General features: G+C 33.1%; 1 long non-coding RNA gene across 3 annotated transcripts; it reads right to left on the reverse strand.

Moving 5' to 3' along the window:
- Positions 1–6,110: 6,110 nt before the first annotated feature.
- Positions 6,111–12,773, reverse strand: LOC110099253. Of its 3 annotated transcripts, none has more exons than XR_002303425.2 (11): positions 10,590–12,773; positions 9,571–9,792; positions 9,235–9,485; positions 8,962–9,162; positions 8,796–8,888; positions 8,644–8,730; positions 8,265–8,576; positions 7,374–8,177; positions 7,205–7,280; positions 6,711–6,839; positions 6,111–6,472 (listed from the first exon to the last, which is right to left on the reverse strand). It is a non-coding gene; the product is annotated as an uncharacterized LOC110099253 (long non-coding RNA). The 3 variants fall into 3 exon arrangements; XR_003702270.1 differs by having other exon boundaries at positions 7,374–7,829; positions 10,590–12,770; XR_003702269.1 differs by having other exon boundaries at positions 7,374–8,576.
- Between the last annotated feature and the right edge of the window lie 17 nt (positions 12,774–12,790).

A 12,790-nucleotide genomic window follows, 5' to 3' on the forward strand; every position in this document is an offset into this window, starting at 1 on the left:
CCATAATAGCCATATCTTTTACTTGTTGAGTAAAGGCTAATTGAACCGTTGGTTGAAGATTGACCTGTCAGGATGGTGGGCTGACGGGCTTTCCTTTAAAAAGGGTTTGGTGTTATCCTCTATTGATCACGTGATACAACAATTGAGAGTCATAAGGAGTTTATGCCGACGGGCAAGGGTGATGACTTTATTATAGCCAACGAATTACTAACATACTAACCTTGAAAAACGCCTTAATAGCTAGTGATTGTACTTGTCGAGTAAGACTATTGTATTGTATTGCATGTTTAAAGTATTGTTCGTATGATTACCTTATGAATTTACTGATATTGAAATGATCTATTGTTACTGATTGATTTATTGATTACCGTACGCATTTATTTATACTGACGGATTTATTGATTTTATTGATATTGAATGGATTTATTGACGGATTTACGAGTTTACTGTTATTGTACGATTTCATTGATATTGCATACTGTACATGTCACTGAACACAGATACTGATATGGATATTGATATTATATTGATTCATTGATACTACTGATACCGATACTATTGATTCATTGCATTGATTTTATGGCACGTGATACACTGAATACTAATTGATACATGTGATTCATGTGATTTACCGAGCACGTGATATAGAATTTTTTTACTATATTGATTTGATTTTAGTTGTTCTTACGATGTACTGAATTGATCGTTTTATGTGATTTCATATCGATTGATATTATTGACGGGAATTGATTTCTTTGTTGATCTGATTGATTCTATTGATATGATTTTACTGTATTGATTGATTTTAATTGTTATTATTGATTTATTGATTTGATTTCAACTGTTCTTACGATGTATTGATTTGATTATTTTATGTGATTTCATATTGATTGATATTATTGATCGGAATTAATTTCTTTATTGATCTGATTGATTATATTGGTTTGATTGGGTGATGTTAATCGTATTTAATTTGACGGATTTACTAGTACTGATTCTTTTACTGTGATTCGTTTACTGAGGATTTTATCGTTACTGTACGGATTTGCTGTATTCACTGTTATAGCATAATCGTTCATGTCGTCATTAGATTGTTATTGATATGGATACATACGCGGCTACTACTGATTCATTGTACTGACATTTATGCACGTGATATACTGAGCAAGTGACATGTGATTCACTGAGCACGTGATATCGATTACTGGGTTGCATATGATTTATTGAGCAAGTGATAAATAACTAGAATTTGCAAGTGTATGTGGGTATGCTGTGGTACGATTCTACTACATTGATTCGACTGATGTTATAGACTGATGTGATAGATAAGATGACTACTGTAGAGATTTGACGCACATATTGATTCATTGAGCTTCATGGGATTTTCTACTGTTCACTGATTCTATCACTGATGATTTTGGATTCTATTGTTTATGCATTGATTTCTGTTTCTGTACTTATTTCCGTATCTGCGTCGATTTAATGATCATGTGCAAGTGGCTGATATTGATTTGATCGATTGATATGCATATTGCTTTCGTATCGTGCTTTGATTTCAGTTATACGCTTAGGTGACCTGCTGGGCTATTTAAGCTCATTATATGTGGTTAACAATTTCAGGTCATAACAAGGGAGCAGGAAGTGATGGTTGATCAAGACTGTCGACGAATCCTTTCACTATGGATGCCTGGGGTGTCGCAAACTCAAACTATATTATTCTTAATTGAATGAATAATTGATGAAAAATTGCAATTAATTTTAGAATTTTTGCTACCCTAAGTCAAATTGATATGTCTAACCTTACAAATACCTCCAATTGATCAATATCCATTCCCAACTATGAAGAGCATCATTGGTAATTATTTAATATTTTTTATAATTATCATCTAAGGTTGAAAAATCATAAAGAATGCCAAATAATTTTGTAAAATTTTAAAAATACTAAAATAGTTTATAATGTTTAATGTTTGAATTTTGACTTTGGGAAGCTCAAAATAAGCCTTTTTTACGTTTCCGCATTTTAATTCTTAGTCTTAAAAACTCTGTGGTTGAAAAACTTTTTCTACAAAACTTAAAAGAAACAATTTTTATTTCGGTTCAACATAATTTTAAAAGAGGGCTTAAAATTTTTAAACTACCAATTCACTCCCACTCTTGGTAGCCTTTGGGACATTAACTTAGGCTTAACAACCTAATTACTAGACTCAACATAAACCTCAAGTGGATAGTCAAAGTCAAACTATATTATTCTTAATTGAATGAATAATTGATGAAAAATTGCCATTAATTTTAGAATTTTTGCTACTCTTACAAATACCTCCAATTATCAATATCCATTCCCAACCATGAAGAGTATCATTGGTAATTATTTAATATTTTTTTATAATTATCATCTAAGGTTGAAAAATCATAAAGAATGCCAAATAATTTTGTAAAATTTTAAAAATACTAAAATAGTTTAGAATGTTTAATGTTTGAATTTTGACTTTGGGAAGCTCAAAATAAGCCTTTAATATGAAATTAATTAAGATTTGTATATTTTATTATTAAAAGAGATATTTCAATAATAAAAATATATAACATGATGCATATACATCTAATGCACTTGAATTTTTAAGCACATGCCCATGCACATGTAATAAACATTCACAAATATTTTAGATTTTTATTCCCATAATTATGGCTAAAATTAAAATAATTAGGAAAAATGTCAAATAAATTTGAAAATATCCAAATAACTTGGAATTTGTTTAGAGACATTCAAAATTATATTCAGAGAGAAGTTTATGCATGGATGAAGCGATTAAAGCATGAAATTTTATTTTTTGTTCAATTATCTTAGTTTACAAATTAGAAAAATAGGTTTTTCCAAATTGGAAACTTGAAAGTGCTTAATGATTTTGGAAAACCATGCAAATGCATATTAAGGTTAAAAAAATTATATTTTCGAACCTCAAATTTTTTATTAATTTGTTGTATTTTCATATATTTAATTATTAAAATATTAAATATTTCTATTATAAAAAAAAGGAAATCACCTTAAAAAAATTTTATAAAATTTAGTTATACTTTAAATAATGAACCTCTCTTATTGGATGCATATTGTGATACTATGAATAGTAAAATAAGTTTTTTTTTAATCGCCTAATGAAAGCTAATAATCACTATGCCAGGGTAGAATTATTTATGGCATAAAATGATATGCTTAAGGTCACAAATGTATTTGGGAAGTTTCTAAAGTTATTTGCTATTTAAATGAATTAACATAATAGGTATTTAATTTTTAAAATTTATAAATTAATATCAAATTGAATAGGGTGTATTTTTACTGGATTCCTTGCATTCAATTGTGTCTCAAATTAAAATTTCATTAAGTTTGGCTGAAGGGTTAGTCCATTACAAAAATCCAAACTTACTCCCTTTAAATCAATCAAGAAATATTCTCAAACACTGGATTTTATTTAATTCTGGCAGATGGTAGATATTGTGTCTTACCTTTCCCATCATGCAAAGAACTAGAGGATGGGCTTCTTTGGACCAAGCTAGGGGTGCAACTGAGTCAAGGCAGCTCGCGAGCTGACTTGAGCTTGATTTGATTATGGGCTCAACGAGTTGAGCTTATCAGACTCACGAGTCGAGCTTGAACACTATTTTTGAGCTTGACATGCATCTTATCAAGCTCGAGCTCGTCGAGCAGCTCGCAGATGAAATCAATTGCGAGAAAGTGAAAGCAGACGTGGGAAAGATGATGGCGACGGATGCAAACGGACACGGACTGACATGGACGCAAACTCACAATGGACACGGGCAAAAGCTGGAGATGGAGGACGGACGTGAATGCTGGCAACATGAGAAGCTATCGATGGATGGAAACTGACGACTGAGAGACGCTAATGACGCGAGAAGCTTGTGACAGACGCAGACACTGGAAGCGACGGTGATGGATGCTGGCACGACGGACGGACTAAGCTTGAACACCACTCGAGCATCTCGACGAGTTTTTTCTTTCCTTTATCGAATCGAGCTCAAGCTCAACTTTTGAGCTTGACTTGAGTTTGAGCTCAAGCTCGGTATTTGACAGTCGAGCTCGACTTGAACTCCCTTAGACTTGAGCTCGACTCGTCTCATTTTCACCCATAGACCAAGCCAACCTGGCATCTACCCTAGGGGAATTCTCCCTTTCTAGAGGTAGAAATTATTGGCTAGCTCTCGCTCGGTTAGATTTAGGACATCTATGACTAGCTAAGGTTGTCCTCAATGGACCTAACCCAGCCCTAAAAAAACCCATAGTCCAACTACCCTATAAGCATCTATGAGTGTATAATTTCCATGCATGAATGATCACACATGATATACATATTCTCTCAGCTTCACAGGACTAATGTGAGCAAGGCTCTCTCTCAAACTCACCAGAGATGGTTGGAGATGGTCACTTTACCCAACCTATAGCCTATTTTAATCAGGACTAGTGGTGGGACCTTTGTGGTGATGTTGCAAAGCAAGGGAAAGGTTCAAGAGCAAGATTGGAGATAAGTGAAGCTATTGGAATAAAATGAATGTCAAATTGCTCGCTGCCATGGTTAATTCCTCCTTATAACAGCTTGATCATAATTAGATAAAGGTTGACCAGGCTTAGTCTATTAGACCCTTTACTATTCATGTAAAATGGAGAGTTTTGAGCTTGCTAGGAATATAAGTAAATAGATTAATAACTGTGGAAGTAAGCTATATACTAATGAGAAGGGTACGTAAGCACAAGCACCATTTATTAATGCCCTCATTGATAATTAAATTAATAGAAATCTCTCTCTCTCTTACTCTCTCTGTGTCAGTAAGCTATCTACTAATCTAACATGAGGAGGGTAAGTACAAACACCATTTATTAATGCCCTCATTGATAATTAAATTAATATAAATCACTATCAGTAATCCTATTCACCTTAATAATTTATATCAACTGATAATTAACTTTATTAGAATTATCCTATCACCAACTCTATTTAGCTCAGTGAATTATCTTTTGTATTTTTTTCAGTAAGTTGAAGTGGAGGAATGCATCTGGACTATTGTGTGATTGGAAGGTACCCTTCAAACATAAGGGAAAATTCTACAAGATGATGGTGATTAGACTTGCAATGCTTTATGTCGCAGAATGATGGCCATTAAAGAAGAAGCATACAATTAAGTTTTGCATAGATGGATAAGTGGCTTCACTCTTATAGACATATTACGAAACAAGTATATATGTGAAAAGGTTGCTAGTGGTAGATAATATTAGAGAGAGTCGCCTTAGATGATTTGGTCACATAAAACATCGACATTTTGATGATCAGGTTAGGAGACTAGAGATTATATTTAGCCTATATATGATGAAAAATATAGAGGTAGAACTAAAAAGTCTTAGTTAAAAAATATTAGAAATAACTTTTTATTAGGTTTAAATGAGAATTTGATTTTTAATACAATACAATGGAGAAAAATGATTCATGTAGCCGACCCCACGTAGTGTGATATAGGCTAGCTGAATGTTATTGTTGGTCTTTTTCTACAATATATTCCTGCCCATTTTCTATTTTTAACCCTCCCAACATAATATCTTATGACTTACTTCAATGTCCTGAAAATTTATCATGAATTCACGATATATTTAGGAAGAGAATATTAAAATTAAAAACAAAATAGAAGTACCTGAAATTTTGTAACTTTGAGGTGTAAAAAGAGTCTGCTACTCCTAACTTACTCGTCTTCTACTGTTCTTACTGCAGGTGGAGGCTCTTTATAATAATTAACAATCTCCCAACGATTTTTAAGGTTCTAACAGGAACTGCACTACTAAAAAATTTGGCTTTCGCAGCATTTTTTATGACCTACAGCAGCGGTTTAAACACCTACTAATTTATTTGCAGCGGTTTAAAAACCGCTGCACATCCGCTGTATTTACTTTCGCTACAAAGGTTTTAGCAGCGGTTTCATAAATGCTGCTATAGGAAAGTTTTAGCATCGCTTTTTAATAGGCGTTAAAACCGCTGCTAAATGATAACACTGATTAAAAATATATATATAATGCCAAAAAAAATAATTTTTTTATCAAATTATAAATACACATAAAATTAATCCAAGCATATAACCCTTTCATCGTTTCCAAACTTCATAACAAAGTTCCTTAATTTGAATATCCTACCAAGAAATCATGGAAAAAGTATGTCCTTATGCATAAAAACTTAACATAATATCCACAAATCTTAGTCTTACAATTAAATAATATCCACAAATCTAACGCCTATGTAATAGAATTACAATCTCTGAGTAGTAGTCTTCTACACCCATCATTGGAGGAACATCCTTATAGTTCTTCGGACCCAGCAGGCTAACAACCACATTCTTCACATTGAAAATGGGAGGGTAGAATTGTTAATTCTCAAAGAAGTATAATGAAGCAGAGCATTTATATACACTACTGCATTACAATGACCTGCAAGTCAAAGTTAGCTGACAGTAAGCGAGTGGCTATAAGAAACTAAGGCTTCGTTTGGGATGGCTTTCTTACTACTTCTTAAAGCAATTTTTTTGTAAAAATAAAATAAATTTTTTATTAAAAAGCTACTTTAAGAAGTAGTTAGAAAGTCATCGCAAACAAAGCCTAAAATCAGGTTGTCAATAGTTTTACTAGCATAGAAAATGAAGAGCTTTAAAAATATCTTGATTCCTACATCCTCTACTCTTTGCCTGAGCTTATGAAGGCTAGCATTTGAGAAAGCTTTAGAAGTTCCGCCAAGGATGGCAGACTCTGGAACCAGGTCCAGATTGCTCCCTCCGTTCACTTCTGCCACTAAGACAACCTGACAAGGAAATGGAAATAAAGCTTACAGATGATGAAACGTTACACAATTATAAATTCTATTATTTTAGTGAACTAAGTAAGGGTATTTAGTGCATACACAAATACTGGCTTCTAATAAAAAAGTATATAGCTTGAAAATACCAAATCAGGATAATCCCTTGAAGTTAAGAATTGCTCTCAGTTCTCCTACATGAGTTGCTTTTAATATGTCTTATAAACCATACTAAAATACAATACTCAATCCAATTCATTGGCAAGCCTCAATCAATTCTCTAAGCTCTAACCAATCAGAAACAATAGAACACTCAAATTGATCAAGTAAAAACCAAACAAAAAGACACGACAATATATATCATCCATTACCTCTTTAGCAGAAGATGAGTTGCTTCCCTGCAACAAAGGCAGCCGGGCCAACCCTCTCTATGACTTGCCTCAATGTCTACAAGTACAAAAGGAGAAAACAGTAAAATTTTCAACATGAAAAATATAATAATATAGAAACTGCAAGAACAACACATAATTTTTTTTTTACCGAAAATCCCACGGTTCTGCATCCCAGCCTCTGCCTAACGACTCCCAACATCATTCTGTCAAATAGAAACAAAAAATTTACTCGGGGCTTCCTTCGTGGTAGTCATCTTCCAGGCTGTGGAAAAATGAGAAAGGTTGTCGATATAGATTTCTTTTATGCTGCTTCCATTATCCTTTAGTAATCTGTTTCTCTTCTTGCTTTCTACTGCAATGAGGATGATGGCTATGATGCAGAAAATAGAGAAAACAAGCCCCAAAGACATGGATCATGATAACATATTGTGGCCTAAATTCAACACCATGAGATAATACATGCTGCCAAGCTCTCTCGGGATTTCACCGGTAAGATGATCTCGCAGCTCCCCGCCCATGCTAGACCCCATTTGATATCAATCCATACAGAAGAAGATTGACAGCTCAAATTCTTTCTCTCAATTTTTACTTGATCACCAAATCACTAACGAAAAGTTGTTGAAATGACAGAAGTTGAACATATATCACAAAAATTAATAAATGAAGCATTGTTGACAAGAATTTAGAGTAGAAATAACAAAATTTGTGCTAAGTAACAACAAATACCGTTGTACAAATGACGTAAGTTGTCAATAAAAATTTAGAGTAGAAATGACAAAAGTTTAACATACATCACAAAAATTACAATTTATAGCCAAACAAACAAAATTCTTATAACATTTCAAAACAAACAATCGACTATACATAATGAAAATATCGTGTACATTTATATTATATATTCCCTTCTTCTACACCTTGGATGTCAATTAGGCGAAAATTGATCATTATCTCCCTGTTATTAATATATAAGTCATCAGAAAAACTAAATATGATAAATTAATTAATAAATGAAAATACGTAATTTTTTTATTTTACATACCATATTTGAACTTTTTGGTGGCGGATGTTGTCCCTGGTATTTATTCATGAATTGTCTCATCTCACTTTGCAATGTTTGTACCACCCCCTCAAGTCTTACAACTCGATCAAATATAGTATTGCCTCGACTACTACTTCCTGGATTCGTGGTGCTACAAGGAAAATATCTGCTTGGAATAACCCCAAAACCTTGTGTTCGTACCCTCCCTGGGTGTTTTGGCCCCATGATCGCCTTGAAGACTTTTTCATTGGCTTCAAAATTTCCATCTTCTGGCGTTAACCCTTCTTCGGCAAGCATTTCAGAAGCATGTGCCTAGATTTAGAAATATATATATATTAGCATTCATTAAACACCTCATGTGAAATGCTTACGATTTTACCCATTTTTGTCTGGCCTCCTCAGATGACCATGATCCATTTTTACGCGTGCGATTGATTTTCCATAATAACAGACGATCTCGTATAGACTGTAAAAACTAAAATTCAATTTCCTTCATATAAATATAAATATATCAATAATTGGAATACATACTGTTTCTTCCTGTCTCCTTACGGAGCTCACCCGACCCATCGTATGCGGACACGTTTGTTTTTTTGCATTTTCCACATTTCTTGCTGCCCTCTCCTACAATAAATAATCATCATATTAATTTCAATTTTTAAGAAATTCAATAACGTGATTTATTTAGCTAACTCACTTTATCCTGAGGTTGTGACCATCTACTAACAAGCTGACACCACTGCACTGGATCTACTCCTGCAGGGACAGTCTCCATGATCTTCTGTAATGGTCTACTATCCCAGTGCTTTGCCTTCAATTTAGTTTTGTAGTTGCGCCACTTGGAACCAAGAGATTGTAGTATCTAATGTTTCATACTTGCGGGTAACTCAAACTTGACCTAAAGAATGTTAAATGATTTTAATTATCAAACAAACATAAATTACGTATGATTATTTGTTATGACATTTACCTCTACTTCTGCTAGCATCCTCTTTTTAAATGGTTCCATACCTTTATTACGCCAATTTGCGAATGAGATTGGTGTCAAAATAGGATCTCTAGCTACAACCCCTAAGTATGAACCAAGTATAATAGACTCTGGTATATTACATGGCACCATATTCTCATTGACTTCAATGTGAATCTGTGTACCTGGTGGCATGCTCTGTATGTCTGCACAAGTAGTTCGGCCTCTCTTTTTTATCAGAGCACCCTCATCATCTGAAAAAATAAAGATGTAAGAAGCAAATATATTATTAATATTAAAATTGAAATAAATAAATAAGAGTTTTAAGTGAAGAAACACCTATGAGCCAAATTCCATCATCCATCGATGGCACCTGCCGTCTTAAATCTTGAGATGACTGACTCGGAGATTGTTCGTTGTTATTGCAGTCAGTAGCATTGGACAAATCTGGATGCATCAGAGTCGATGCATTATTAGAAGTTCTACTAATCTACTCTATACTGGAAGTTCCTCGACGTGTAACTTTTTTAGCACGTCGGAATGAGCCGCTTCCTATCATTCCTATTAGTATAAACAAAAATCATATGAATGATTATAACTTCATGGACAACAGTAGTCACAACACATTTTATTAAATAACAAAAAACAAAAAAGCATTAACATGCTATTGCAATGAAAACAATTTCCTACAAATGGTTCAACATGAAGTGGACTGATTATACACTTCAAATGCAATGTTGATATCATCAGCTGAACAAATGAGAACTAATTCGAGCAATATCTTCCAAGATCCTACACTTCATGTGAGCTGTATTGAAATGTTACAGCTTGTGCACAATTCAAATATATCCCACCATAATTTAAGCAGTATTTCCAAAGCGTCAAAGGGATTCACCAGCTCATTTTTTTAAGCCAAGTGGTAGGTTGATACAGGATTCACAACTATAATAAGAGAAGATAGATGAGCTAGAATTGCAATGTAACACCTATGAATCAGTACCACACCTTACAAAGGCCTACTCATATGATACTTGCTTGAAATGTACCTTGCATTCAATACAAAATAAGTTTAGAAACCCTCAAAATCAGTACCACAGCTTACAAAGGCCTAATCGTCAAATTTATTTCTAGCCCAGAAGTTTAATACTATTGATGAGGACCAATTATTTGGTATTTCTAAAACAACCTATTTTTAATTAATCCGATGTAACATTAAATCCAAATCAACTCATGCCTTAGCATGACGTATCTCACATATTCCATACTTTTTAAGTCATACAACTAAGTTTTTTCATAAATTTTAAATCTAAGCTAATCTCTATATAAGAAAAACTTAAAACCAAACCATTCAAACTTACCGAGCACAAATAGCTGAGGAAACTCTCCAGAAGTGAGGTGTGCAAGAGCAAAAATTGCAGAACTGAGAAGAACTGAAACTGGAGTTGGAAACCTGTATTACAAAATTAGTCTACACATTATGAGAGCAATTTTAAAATTTGATGACGGTTTCTTAGGAAGCACCTAAAAGTTAAATTTCATTAAGGAAAATTAACAAATTACGTACTACCAAACTGAATTTAATGATTGTAGCATACACGTCAAGTAGTGAATAAAGTAAGTTGGTACTTCGAATTTTACCACTTAGTCAAGGACACCATAAACACTGTCTCCTCAAGTAACGGGGCCAAAACACCACTTCGAACACGGGATTCAAAATTTCAACTTGCTTAATATCAATCAAGCTCCGTTACTCATTTCACATTGAAATTAAGCTACCCAAAGATAACGTTAAAGATCAACAAATGATTTTAGCCGCCATTAGCAATCTTTTGGCAAGAAGTTTAAAAAGATGAAAAATAAAATCTAACAGGAAATGTCGAATGCTACTGGAACAAATATCATCCAACATCTTTGAGATTAATGGCAGGTGAGCTTCTTCTCAAAGAAAGTAAAGCATAATAATTATCACAACTCAACGCCAAAGGTGAACTATAGAAAATTATTACTGTATAGTGAAAGAACAGACAAATTCAAATCCAGAAACATAAACATTTCAGAATTCTAGAGAATTTAAAGAATAATTCATCAAAAAATTAACAAAACACCAATACATATCATCACAGCAAAGTAGAGTTGTCAAACATAAGCAAATTTAGTTTTTCATATTAAGGAATATAGATATCCACGAAACATATTCCTAAAAGTTCATAGAGCAAAAGATCGCAGAGCAAAGGAAATAAAATCCTAAGCATGCTCGCCTCTAATGCGACGGGCAAGTTGAATGTCATTGGGTATGAATGAGGATGGACTTAAAATAAGGATGAACTTACAAAATATAGCAATTTCTATATTTTGTACTGAATGCAAGGTACATTTCATGATCATTCAGTTAATTTCACTCAAAGGCTGAACAAAGATGGACTTAGAAACCCTCCCATAAAGATCATTTGAATAAAAATAAGGATGCAACTCAAGTAATTTGAGTCTCTAACTATAGATTTGAGCTACTCACCACCGTTGCCCTCTAAATTTTATATGTAGTGACATGTGATACATATAATTGGAAATGAGTTAGAAAACAATTATAAACACACAATATAGTAACAAAAGTGATAAACATGAAGATAAGAAAAATTTTCATCCATAGCAGAGTAATGTGGGAATTCAATCACTTATAGTTGAACAAATAAAAAAACCAAAACAAACATTATTTTCACAAGAAACATTCAAGACATTATTGTTTGACAGTAACTGAGAAGCAAGACATTTAAAAAGTCCAAGTTAGAAAGCCATGTATTGCACACAAAAAATTCACAAGATTCTAATCTTGATTCACATGAACTTTGCATAAATTTACATATGATTGTTTGGTTGAGAAATGCTTGAATCGAACACATCTCTAGCCTTTACTGGTAAGACAAAGTTCCAGTTTTTTTTCTTTGGATCTTCGATGAAAAACACGGGCTCAACTTGTGATGAGAAAACAAATGGATCATCTGCCCATTTATCACCTGTGTGTATTAATCGTGAAAAGTTAACCAATGTATTCCCGTAATGATCTACTTTAGTGCCGGCTGAAGTTGTGTTAGCCCAATCACACTTGAACAAGACCACACGAAATTAGTCGGAGTAATTAAGCTTAATAATATCATTCAGTCGACCATAATAAGAAAAATTTCCAACTTCAGTTTTGTTAACAACGCCATAATTTTGTGTTTTCTTGTTCTCATTGCGATCTTTAGTATGAAATTGATACCCATTAATATAAAATCTTTTAAATCTTTGTGTGATTTGCTTAGGACTAACCGCGAGGGCTCTAATTTCTTCTGAAACTACTGAATCATATGTATATATAATCTAAACAAAAAAAATTCTTAGTCAAATTAGGCATATAATCTTAAAAATGTGTAAGGAAAAGTTTTGATATCTTACTCTTTGTTTAAACCAATCATGAAAATGTTCATTAACAAGTTTATCAAGAGCTAATGACGTTAGAGGAACGTTGTTGGCTCTTTTTTGTCTCTCTTCCTCCTTGTACAGATCAATATTACATATATAT

This window comes from Dendrobium catenatum, unplaced genomic scaffold, assembly GCF_001605985.2.
Source record: "Dendrobium catenatum unplaced genomic scaffold, ASM160598v2 fragScaff_scaffold_1220, whole genome shotgun sequence".
Taxonomy (NCBI): Eukaryota; Viridiplantae; Streptophyta; class Magnoliopsida; order Asparagales; family Orchidaceae; genus Dendrobium; species Dendrobium catenatum.